Below are 13,671 nucleotides of genomic sequence, written 5' to 3'. Positions count from 1 at the left end.
TACAGATCTTTGTTACAAGTGTTTGATAATCACATTTGAGGGATCATTGCAATAAATGTATGTATATCGGCCATTATATATAGATATCGAAATCTTTGACTTCCTAACATCAGCACTGGCCCCAAAAATCAAGTATCGGTCGAGCTCTAATCTTTTATGTTCCTGCCCATATCTAACATTCTTTTACAACAGACAAACATCAATATACAACTTTTGAGAATCCCTTCCAGGCTGTTGCGGCACTGTTTCTAGTTGTTAGAGTGCTCAGAGAATAGGAGTTGTCAGCCCTGCCTTGCTTCATGGCACTAAACATATGCTGCTGAGAGTATTTGCTCTCCATACATATACGCTCACTTTCTTATACAAATACGTGCACATCTGGAAATAAACAGTCTTGCGGGCATATACGCCTATGGAAATAAACAGTCATACGTTCTTTTGGACATAAAGGCTTGCACATACCAGCATGCAAGAGCTGACATGTATACCTTCGGGGCCCCGGACACCTTGAAATGGATACAACACATGTACAAGATATAACTGATATTTATTGACAAGGATAAGTCCCAAAGAACTAGTGTAAATACCAAGGGAAAGCCTGTTGCCCAACACTTACAGACTTTCTGTCTTGTTTTGTCAAACTTTTCTGTCAAAGTTCAGGGTTTCCTCTACATGTAATTGATTGTGGCGCACCGCCACGGCAAAATAAAAGCCGCCACACCTTCAGAATAATGTTGTTTTTTTTTTGTTGTTGTTTTTTTTACCTTGTTTTTATGTTGTTTTATGTTTATGTTAATGTAAATTATTGTATGAAATGTGAATTTTGGCACAAAACATGGTGTTTTTCATGAAATGTGACGCTACGCTGCAAATACCCTTATTTTGAAAAACCAACACCGGAGTCACCACCTGCCTGTCTGGCTGCGGCGCGCGAAAGACGAAGAGAGTAGAGACGACAGTCCGACGTGGAGGGAGAGAAAAGGGTGAAAGAAATGTACCTAAGCTAGGTTATATTTGATACAGTTTTGTTCAAACCCGTGAAAACGACCCTAATGTTATAGATGGATTAGGCTACAGAAAAAATCCTGAGTCGGGATAAATGTGTTATTGATTGGTTAATACAGGATACGCATTATTTCTATCATTATTTCAGAGAGATCCTTATTTTTATTTTATTTTTGTACCATTGACACTTGTTAAAGAAAGATTACTTTAGGCCTAATAAAGCATGTCGAGTCTTTGGTTATACAGTAGAGAGAGATATTATTTTGTTGTAGATTAATTTTTAACTGTAAAACTTAATTTTCTATTGATAGAGGAAACCCGTTACGTTTCAGATACACGTTTTGAACAGCACGACATAACGTTAGCCCAGGTAATTTTCTGCCATGACTCTTTTCTGGTTACCTTTTCAGATGAGTATAAAGAAAAATAAAGTGCACTCAGCCAGGCTGCAAACTGTGCCATTAGATTAGGCAGTTGTGTATATGCTTGCTACAGTACAAACATTCAGTTTGTAGTCATAATTTCAAATGTTAAAAAATTTCAAGTCCCACAGGAGACAGGAGGGCACAGTTGTGTATGTAGTTGTGCTACAGCCTTGTATTTTTACACTGTAGCTATTTTCTTCAAATGGATGGACTGCCTTTTTCTTTTGTACACATTCTATGCAGGAAGAGATGTTTATTTGACTGTATTCAGTATAGACTAGTTTAGTTATTTAACTTTGAAATATATCTTTAATTTGTTGTTGTTGTGGTTGTTGTTTTGGCCTAGTGATACTGCAAGATCCTATTTTCAATTATTATTTTCAATTCATGTACCGGAAACCCTATAGTAAATAATGTATTTAGAAAAACATTCAGTTTGAAATAGTCATAATTTCACATTTCAAAATTCATGTTGTCGTCGTCGTCGTCACCCCCCCTCTTCCACCCGAGCAGACCTCCCCCACGGTTTAAAAAAATCCTGGAGGAAACCCTGAAGTTACTGTACAGCCAACAACATCACCTAACCGTATGACCATTCATGAGCTTTAAGCATGTTCTACTCAAAAACTGTATTTAATTTCTTAAAATTTGATTAATTACAGTAAAGATTTGTCAACTCATGTATCCATCCACACTATCCTTATCGCACCATCCATATCTGTTTGCTGTTTGTTTTGGGTTTGGGTTTGAATTCCAGGCAGCATAGCTCAAGAATGCAAAGCTTTTGGCAGCCAAATCACAAATCCTGGATGTCTCGAGTGTCTTGAAATGCACCACCAAGGAAGAGTTCTCAAAACAGTCTCTGTATTTCAAATGATAACCAAACTCTGACGGCAAATAAAGCAGACTGAAATGCTCACTGATTGATCACCTATCATGAGCAGGTCTCTGCAAGTTACTTTTCATAACATACTGACATCAACTGAAACCTAAAGCTGCCTGGGAGGTAGGAAATATTTCTAAAACTCAAGACATGCAGGTGATAGTAGTGTGCAGTAATGTCAGGTATAAGCTATTTACAGTCAAGGGGCTGAAAAATGGAAACCACCAGTATGGTCCTTGAAACTCTGGTCTATTTTGTGAGCATGTCAGCTCATTAGCCTCTTATCTGAGGAAGGACTGATACAGAGGGTCAGGATGGCCCTGACTACAGGGAGGTTTTTTGTTGGACTGATAGATGAGGATGTCTCCGATCCAAGGATGGGCTCCTTGTAGGGGGGCCGGGGCCACGCTCTGGCCTCAAGGAAAGAGGCAGAGAGGAAGCCAAACAGGAGGAGTGAAAGGGATATGACAAGGGGGGTGCCGGTGATATATCGTCAACGATAACTTATGGGGCTGCTGCTTGCCTGGCCCAGAATGGACTTTCTCAACTTTACTCAAAGAAAGATAAGTCTGAAGACGTACTGGCGAACATGAGAATAAACCAAATCTGGAAAAGCCTTGATTAACTTGTAATCTGTAAGAAGAAGAAGAAGAAAAAACAAGTCCCACATCTCCTTGGACGATCGTTAAATGAGCAGCCTTAGTTTACATATATTCAACAGATGCAAAAATCACATACTTTTTTCTTGACATCAAGGTCACAGCTGGGAGTCTCCACATCAAACTAGTCACACTATTCAAACATTCACTCTGCTCCTAAAGTGAATCTCTCCTACTCTCTCTGTCACATGGTAATTTACTTTCAACCCTGCAAGTCGATCTCTTTGAATTAAACAACAGTATTAAACGAGGCAAAGGTCCAGAAAACCTCCAGGGCGCACTTGAAAGAGGGCTAAAGGAGGAAAGTCCTTTCCCTAAATGTCAGTTCATTTGACTGTCAGCTGTCAGTCGGAGAGTTTGCCTTTGCAAACAGTCCAGTGGGCAATAGCAGGATAAGATGGGCCGAGTTAAAGGATTTCTGTCAAGTGGCCACTGATCCACCACCAAGCTGGATAATATTGACCATACAGCTTCTCATTTAATATGAATGACACCTAACCGCTTGAGGACAGAAGGCTAAAGAGCCAGAAGCTACAGGCCGTAACCCTCCAATGCTGATTACTGCACAGACTGACCTCCCAAACCAGACAGCAGATAATTGCATCCTTTCGCATTTGAAAGTCACATTAAAGGGCTGATAATGGAGTTCTGGCTCAGAAAAGAAGGGATCACTGGAGCGGACGAGAGGAACAACGGATCTGTCTTTGGCTAGGAGAGGAAATTGGTATCTGCTTGATTCATAGCTGAGCAGACAAAAGATGTCCTCTCAACTGCCGTGCATTGTTAATGGTGCGTTGCTTTTGAAAAGGGCCAAGCTACCTGTTCCTTGTTGAATAGGGCTTTTTGAGGAAAATGCCGGTGTGCAGATAATAGGGTCTGTCGGTGATGAAACCCACGCTATTCATGCGGTATCACTCACTGAATGCATGAACATGTGACAAAGGTCCAGCAAATGGTGAAAAAAAATGACAAAAGAAAATATCTTCCCTACTAACTTCTTCCCCCATCCTGTTATTGTCAGATCAAAATGAGGCACAATATCAGAATCAAAGGGCAAGAGGAAGAAATGCATGAGAGACGAAGCAAACATTGTAAAAGATTCACAACAAAGACAGAAGTAAAACAGGAGAACGATGCTGTTGTCTGACCTTGAGACTTGTATGAGAATGGGAGTCCCATAAGGTGACGCCATCCAAAACCCTTACATTGTGGTGGTGGAATCAGATCAAGACAGCAACTTCAAATCTCAGGAGCAGGAGTTTATGTTATGCCTCTATCATCCAGCCTGTCCTCACATAAAAAAAACAGCTGTATAGGTCTTCTGTGCGATCACCGAAACATCTTGAAAAAGAGTCTCTCAGTTCACTTGCAAGTGTCCCGGGAGAACTGAATACGGTTCATTTAAGTTGCGATCACAAAGCGCACCAACCACAGAATTGTGTGACAGTAGGTTACGAAACTAACACAATTTACCACGTACCGTCTTGTACCATCACAACACATAATGGCAGCATCTATAATAAAAATGCGTAGCACAGAATAGGATAGGAACGGCAAAGACAAAAGTCATTGTTATCACCCTGCAATCTGAACTCCATTCAGACACAGTGAAAGAAAGTTTAAGAGTAACTCTGCCGTCTGAGCTTGGTCCGGAGTCTGTTCTGGGCTGTGTTGCATTCTCCTCTTGCAGTTGCTTGTTTGCGTCGGCTTGCTCGACAAAAAGTGTTAGCCTGTATAGCAGTTAATGAGATCCCCAAGGAAACCAACGGCGAGCAGGTCACAGACTGCCGGAGCTCCAGAGCCTTCATAACCCCACCATGCATGACCTTTGACTCACCCCCACCTTTATTCTCACCACATCATCTTGTGAAAGTCTAAAGCCTCAATTAAGAGTTGATACCACACACAGTTAGAGAGTTGTGTATATTTTGAACACACGCTTGTTCAGGACAACAAGAGTGATACATAGCCTGCAGTGATATAGTAGGTTAACTGGTACAATTAAATGAATAAAAATAATTATCATATAAAAGGAGAAAGCTTAGATGCAATTAACTTAGTTTGTTGCAAATGAGCCATTCTAATTAAATTATAGTTTGTAAAATACATTTTTTTAATGTTGCACAATAAACTGAGGGTGTAGAAATATTTTAGTGCTGTAGAAAGCAATAAGCTGGCAACTTAGCCCAAGACCCAGGACATGTTAATATGTAAATATGACATGTTAAAATCTAAAAGGAGGCAGTAAACTCACTATGGACAAGGATGCACCCCAATTTTTGTTTTTGTATTTTGACACAACAAATCTGTGTTGAAATTGGCAGGAAGAGAGCTAGTCAGCTATAAACTGTTAGCAGCGGGTTGGTAGCAAAGTCTTACAGTGTGTTTGGCTAAGGAAGCTAACAGCTAAAGGAGCTAATAGGGCTAACGCAGCTAATAGCTAAAAACACACCAGGACCAGGAGTTTCTGTTGAGAGTCAACTACGGTTAATTTTGAAGTACTTCGGCTGAGTAACGTTACAGTTTGCAAGTAAAAGACTTTAGATGCTAATATCAACAGCTTTAGATGTGGTTAGGATTGTTTTTGGGGACGACTCCAGGACGGTGGGGAAAAAGTTAGTCCGGAGGCCCACAGTTTCATAAGGCAACAGGTCTTTTTCACAGCACACATTATAAGCTGTTGCCGCAGGTAAAACACAGACTAATAACATTAAAGGTGCAATATGTCAGAATTTTTGTTGAAAATATTCAACAAATTATCAATAGAATGTGGAAAAATAACAGTTTCGGCTTTATGAAGTATATATAGGCCTATAGTGTTGCAAGGATATCTATTGAAGTTAGCATGCTAACCAGCTAGCCTCGTCCCAGTCCAAAGCTCTCCTGCTAACAGTTTAAACCCTAAAACTCCCCTGGTTCCCAGAGCTCCCAGTCCCAACTATCAGCTGCACAGCTCACTGAGCTAACTAGCTAACTGCAGCTACAGTTAGCGACAATTAGCTGTTAAACAGATGATATGCTGCCCCCTAAATGTTGGCCGACAGATGGCCAATTCTTACATATTGCACCTTTAAAGGTGGCTCTGTTCTACTCAGATGTCCCAGTGAGTCATCACAGTTAGAACCAGCATGCACAATATTCGGCAGTCATTAATTCTTCCATTCACGCCTGTGCTTTTCCCACTGTGACATGTCCAAATGTCTTCAATACATGACACCCATTCATGCTTTCATAGCGCGCCCTCTCTATGCAGGCAGCTTGACACAAATGTAGTGTTGCTGTGATAAATTTACCGTGGCAGCCTTAATTACACCGCAGCAAATTACATACAGTATGCAGAGTAGGTATGACATGAGACTACGGTCCTTAATTCTGTCAGCAAGTACAAGTATCCAGTATATACAGGAGGGAGCAGAAGGGCTCTCATCATAACATATTTCATGAATGCAACAGGTGAACACATCCCCCTGTTGCATCCTCACACACAGCTCACATACTTAACAAATCCTTCCTATATCTTATTAAATCAGACACACACGCCAACGCGGACACAACCAGACACTCTTTGTTCAGACAAAGACCTCCAGGGGGTGAGTGTGTGTGTGTCTATATGTGTATGTCTGTGTGTGGCATTGATCTTCAAGCTCTTTGTCTTGTCGACTGTCATTTGAATGAGGCCTGCATAAAGCGAGAAGGCTTCGAATATTGTTTGGTTTTATGAGATCAACCATATAACTAAAGATGTAGCAGGATGCAAAATCCCAAGAAAGTTTACTCCTCAGCATCGGGCTTCATGAAAAGTAACCAAGAGTTAGCAAAATGGCGAAGCACTGGAAACGGTTCGGTGCGCTTACCTGCAATTATATATTTGTGATCTTCAGAAGGCAAAGAAAGAAAGAAAAAAGACAAGAAAAAAAGACAGTTAGCAAAAAGTTAGATGTCAAAAAAGCACACAAGACACAGACACAGTCAGAATGTGGGAAAAGAGGAGGGGTGAAGCAGAAAGGGATGGACCAGCGTGGGATGGATGAGTGACAGGAAGTAGATAAAGGAGGATGATGAGATGAGAGGTGATCACAGAGCATGAATGGAGTCTCTTTCACAAGTAATAATCAGTGTCACTGGCAGAAATGTGCATGTCAAAACGCAAAAGCACCCCAATATATACCATCACTTCCATCCTGCAGTGTTTTTGCTGAGGTACAGAAATGCAAAACAGGATGAAAAAAATGATGAAAGTCGCACAAAACTTTGGTGCCGACAGGAAGGTCGAAATTAATGTCCCAGAGCCCAGCGCCAGCAAAGTACTGCAATTACGAGGTTGGTACACCTGACAACACCCGCCCACCTAAACTACACAACTGACAAAGATTCACCGCAGACATACAAAATCATAAATCTAGCTCATGTCCTCTATCTCACACATGCAGGCTCACACAGGCCAGTCAATCTGCTGTTTGCCCAGCTGATGCAGATTGATGGTGAGCGGTGTTGACAAGGCATATGAGGGGCTCATCCATAAAAGATGGGCTGGGACGGCCAGAAATTGGGAGCTATTTACAAGGAATAACACAGAGACCACAGAGCTCCCTCCATCGATTATTAACCAGGAACACATGGAGACACTGTGTGTGTGTCCTGCATGGACAGCAACCCAGATCATCCTGCACGGAGATACTTACTGGAATCAATATTAGTTTAAATGAAATGCTGCTAAATTGCCACTGTTTTGACATTTATACCAACACAAACCAACAGCATTAGAGTCTGGGAGAGGAGTCATGAGAGGGTGAAGCGGCCAAAGACGACATGTATCCTCATTCAAATCCCTCGGCTCGCCATTTTCTCTGGCTCGTTGGTTCACCGTGCCAGCAGTCAAACTGTGCGTGTCATTTGTTTGATGTTTTACGGTAATAAAGCGTTCATGCCTGAAACATGTCAGACAGCTTTCAGTTAATAAGCTAGCATTTACATTTCTCTTTTCAAAACATAAAAAATGACCCCAGATTATATGTTAAGTATTGTATCACAGTATGAAGTTTATTATCCTGACTACACTAATCTACTGTGAAATACCCTGTCGCTTTATCCAGCTGGTCAGAACTGGCACCATCCAGACATAAGCCTGGTTCATTAAAAGTTATTCAACCACCGCCACAATAGCAGTCAACTACAAAAAAAAATCCAGTAGTGGTTCCGCACAATAACCTCACACCCTGACAAAACAGGTGTTTTGATGGGTTTTGTCCCGGGGCGGGTATTAGCCCAGTGTCAGCTCTCCTCCTCTGTTCCACCCTCTTGCATTTCTCTCGTCCTGCTTTCTCTGCCCTCGTCTTGATCCTCATTATTCCACACTGGGGTCTTTTTGGGAGCAAATGCTCTATTATCCAAAGATGGAGCTTAAGACAACTTAAAGCTCTGGAGGAGTGGCTATTTATTTGGGTTGAAAGACAGAGAGCGAAGGAGGGAGTGTGTGTCTGGCCTGGCGTTCCCATATCACTTAGGCTAATGTGATTAAGGGTGAGCGAGAGGGGGAGTTAATTTAGCTCAGAGTGTGTTGGTTCTAAGTGATTCATGTCGGGGAGAGTCGAGGGGGAAGAGGGAGGGATGTGGCCGGTCACAGGACTTCCTCAAACGCACACACACACACACACACACACACACACACGTATGCACATCAAATAGGAATGTGTGTGTGTGTGTGTGTGTGCAAGCTCGTTTTTAGTCACTGGTACCAAAATTAGCACACATGAATGCGCACACACAATTGCTCATTGGTACCACCCAAGGTCAGAAAATTGTTCCTTTGATTAAATTTGGTCCTACTCACAATTTGCTTTCATTTAGCTATCAAACGTTTAAATGCAGCTCCAAAGCCCTGTGAGCCACCTGGGGAATTCAGCAGTGTTTATATTGGATTCTTCATTTGCTCCGTTAGAACGATTTAGTGGTATTGTGGTATTTAGTGGTAAGAGCAATGATTAACGGCCGCAGATAGATGGAAAAAACCCGAAGTCCATGATTGTCCGTGTTTGTTCGGTTGGCCATGCTTACCAACAGACTACTGCGTCAACGGTACGCATCCAGCACATGTATTCTGCCAACGCAGCTCACGCGTGCCCAGTGGTTCGAGGTAAACTCACAGGACCAGCTGTGTATTTGCTGTCGTCTGTTGAGTGAGGTGATTTAGCTGAATCGGCTTCGTTTTGGACGTTAACTCACATGAGAACAGAGAAGATTACAAAACCAGATATGTCTTCATTTCAAAGAAGACAAAGATAAAAGGCTCCCTTGTGTTGTCTTCATAACCTCTGCGCGCTCCAGATTTTGTTCAAAGTATTTCAGTCAGACAACTCATGTTCTAAATGTTTATCATAGCAGCAAAACAGGGTTGGAGTTTGCCGTCTAGGCTCCAACCTCATCACTCCCCGCAGATATGTTTACATACAAATATCGGGGAGTGATGAGCAAAACATCTCAAACACACCCCAGTCGGTGCATGCAGGTGGATGCCGGCGTGGCGGCAGGGCTGAGAGAAAACATGCAGCCAGGCAGGGAAAGTTGGGAGATTTTTTGAGAGGGTGTGTTTGGTAGATGATTGTGGAGAGTGGGGCATGTCACGTATATAGCAGTGCAGCTCGAGTCATCTGCCTGAACTAGTTTGCCGGTGTTGCTCCAGTTCTGATAGCTCCTGCGTGTTTGAAGACGTCTTGCCACTTTTAAACATAAATGTACAAGGAGTGTCTATAAATTACAGAAGATATCCTCTTCACTCTACATTTTACGCCATTTTTTTAAGTCAACTGTTTGGATTTGAATGATTTGATTTGTGTGCCATGGGAAGTAAGTGTGAAAAAGACACTTGAAGACAACTGCCAACGTTACAATGTTCTGTGTTGCTGGAGAATGTCTGATGGTGTGCCATTATTTCTTGGTTTCTGTGCATATTGTAGCATAAATCAGGTCAATCCTTTTTGATGGATGTTAATTCCTTTTTTTTTTCTTTTTTTGGCACAGGACAACAAGAATTTGTGTTGCCAAGTGACACACCTGCTCAACATGTTCAACATGTCCGACATTGCTTCTGACGGTCAAAGACTAAAAAAAATCTGTGTATGTTGGGAGAGACAGTCCTTATTTATGTTGTGTCTAGTCTTTGCATTATTTTTTTTTAAAGTAAACGTACTTAAAAACATTATGAAGGGGCATGAGGGATGGATGGTGATTTAGGTTTACTTGAGCAGCCGGAGTGCTGCTATAGAGGCAAGGGTTGGACAGCAGTCTGTGTGTATGTATGTGTGTGTCTGTCTGTGTGTGTGTGTGTGTGTGTGTGTGTGTGTGTGTGTGTGTGTGTGTGTGTGTGTGTGTGTGTGTGTGTGTGTGTGTGTGTGCGTGTGTGTGTGTGAGCAGGGCCTCAAACATAGCAGATGGGCCCATTGGATTCCGAATGCTTTTTGCATGTTGCCACCCACACACACATTATATGGACAGAGACAGCATGTCAAGGGCACTTCAAACTAGAAAAGCTTGTACTCTGCATCAAAGGTTTATCTGCAGTGAGTTATCAAAGAGTCAAATACAAAGAAGAAGATTTGGTCTCAATATTCGTTTAATTCGTATGTCACACATCATACGTGCAGTTCTGTCTCTTAATGCTATTAACTGTAAAGACGGTCACACGTGGAGACTAAAGATTTGGCTATGTTTATAACAGGGGAAGGGGGTCTTTGTTTGCAGCTCTGACTGTAAAGAGACCCCCTCCTCTCAAAAAAAAGACCCAAAAGGATTTTACAGACAGGAAGAAAAACGTGTTGTCCCTCCCTCCCCCTCTCCAGCTCTATTGTACACTTCAAATACCTCCCTGTGTTTCCACATTGAGCGAGGCTTTAAGGGGGTAAACTCTTGTTTGCAGAACAGTGGTAAGTCAGACTGTCACTGCCGTAATCAACCTGCTTCAAGTGCTTAATAATTGAGTCATAATTGTGGTTGTGTGCTGGGAATCGTCCGAAACACAAAACCAGTTCATTTTCTGGATAAAAAATAAAAGTCGGACAAATTCTGTACCTCTTTTCCACAGACCCTCTTCTAAGTTAGTAATGGACATCATCAGGAGGAACAAAAGCAGCCTTTTCAGATCCCCCCGATTCAAAAAGGATGTATGGGAGCGTCAGACAACATATGTGTGTCTGGACTGGAGAGTCTTTAGGTCAATCCGCAAACAGGGCCAAGAACTGGGAAATGGAGGAGATTTCTAAGGGACTTGGACTGACTACTGCATTTTCTCACACACAGGACACTGTGGGTTGTAAAAAGTCCTATCAGTTTCCAGCTGTGAGGTGTATACAACCCTTTCACTGTCCCCTCCTTTTCTCCACCACTTGAATAAATAGAGGCTGAGAAATGGGCCGGAGGGCGAGACAAGAAAAAGGAGGGAAGGATCCTTTTGGTACTTGTTTACCTCTCGCAGCACATCCTTCATGTCGCCCCAGTTTACGTGGCCTTGGCGCACTTTGCCAAACAACTGCTCGCCAGAAGGAGAAAGCAAAGCTTGCATTGCTTATCTTCATTGTGGTGGATTTGCCTCAGCTGACGGGAAATGAGGCTTGAGCTGCTGAGGCCACGTAGAGTGACATCCACTGTCTCTGGTGTTCTCATTTATCTGTTTTCTGGATACAGTGGTGGAGATGATATGGATCAAGGTGTCAAGCATGTGAGCGTGTTTCCTTGGGAGAGATACAGATTAGGAGTTTGTGAGTGTGTCCACATACATAGAGTTGGTAAAGGCTAGCTTAATCTCAGAGCACAGCGGCCACTTAGATTTCTTAATGAGTCATTTGCATATGCAGCACAGTGGCACTGTGATTATATATAAGAGAAGATAGAAATGCAAAGAGGGTTTCCTTTCACTCAAGCAGAATCTTTTGACAATAGCGCAATTTCACGCCACGCAAATCTGCAGCTCCTCTGTGGGCCTGGGCCTGCCTTGATTAATTTAGTGTGAGGGAAGAGATTAAACACCCCGAAGCAGACACTGAGATAGACAGCCTGGACTGACTGAAAAAGCCTCGGCTATAATGAAAATGAATTGATACTGCTATCCGATGTGGAGTTTGCCTATTTTGATGAATATTTGATACTCCAGACACCTCAAAGGCTCGCCTCTGTGTGTGAGTGTTATCCTTATTTTGATAAGGGTGCCATGGACCCTTCCTCCCACTCCCAGTTAGACAGTCGATGTCTTTCTCCGTGCAGGCCCTGCAACAGTCGGCTGCTTTGCCTGTGTTGAAAAGTCAAAGGTGGGAGCTGATATGAAGGGGCTCCGTGTTAGCGCTCCTCCTCTGTGGTCCATTTACACCAAACCGTGCAGCTGATGACATGATGGGGAGGTGTGAGGCTGACGGCCCACGTTCCTGACATTCCAGTTGTGGCAAGAGATGACTGTTTCTCCTCAAACCTGCACACTGTCCAACCTTAAGGTGCGTGTGGAGCCTCGGGCCATGTCCACACAAAGCTAAAGCTAAATCTTAATATGCCACTGCTTGTTTTGACACATTTTAATATGCTGGAGTTTATAAGCCTTAAAATCAATTCTGCATAAGAATGATGCATTCCAGTTTCAAGACAAAACTGCGCACTTCTTTTCGCACAACAGGCAGGATTTCCATTTTGCAATGATATGCAATGCCTTTTCTGCTTCTTATCAAAGAAAGTATTGGGTTCCTCTAATCTTGATGAGGAAGTAAGGGAATGTTGAGCTTTCCCAGAAAGCAAAATTGTTGAAGCCCAGATCTGGCCCACGCCATACACATTCATCCGGCCCACATATGGCGTGGAATGATGGCACTTGGGCGGTTGCTCCTGTTGGCCCAAACTTTCTTAACATCCTGGTTTATTGGGTCTGCTCTTGGCTGGCATGTGGCCATGGTATGGCCTGCTTGTTGCTCAGCTCTGGCAAACAGGAGCGGACCGCCCAAGTGCCATCATCTGGATGAGGGTGTCTGGAACAAATTTACAAGCCCTACCAATACTTGCCAATGACAATATTCAATATATATGTTTTATATATTTTGCAATGATCCCTCAAACGTGAGGATCAAACACATCTTTTTCTGCATTATCATTTCTAACAAAAGGTTTTCATATTGGCACATATCATATATGTCACATATATGTCGATATCAACATATCTGTAATCGGCCAATATCAGCGGATAATGTCAGACAACAGATTTATCAGCTGTGCTCTAGATTTTACTACTTGCTTGGTTTTGTGCAAATATCTTTAATGTAATGACTAGTAGTTAGTATGGAAATACTTTTAGTTAGGCATGGCCTCAGACCTCCCTCAGAAAAATCCACTGAACAGAGTTCAAGAGAGAAAGTGAAACTTGGCTTTTAAAAGAACACTAGATCACTCCAAAAAGTGCCATCTCATATTCAGCTTGTCAAATATTCCCCATGACAGCTAAGCAATGAAGGTTTCCTCCCCGACGCATTCATCAAAAGGATCAGGATCAGGAGTCCACAGTTAAATGCAGGCTTGGCATGGCCATGCTTCCCAATCGGCCTTGCTGCGTTATTCAACCAAGCAATTAATGTCTGCCTGGTCAAAGTCAAAAAGGCACAAGGAAATGAAAGTACGTGAGCTGTCCATAAAGCAATGAGTCCAGTCATGCTTCCCGATGCTGTAGATGACATCA

This window comes from Pagrus major, chromosome 7 (assembly GCF_040436345.1).
Source record: "Pagrus major chromosome 7, Pma_NU_1.0".
Classification (NCBI taxonomy): Eukaryota; Metazoa; Chordata; class Actinopteri; order Spariformes; family Sparidae; genus Pagrus; species Pagrus major.
Note: the sequence above shows the minus strand (reverse complement) of the source record.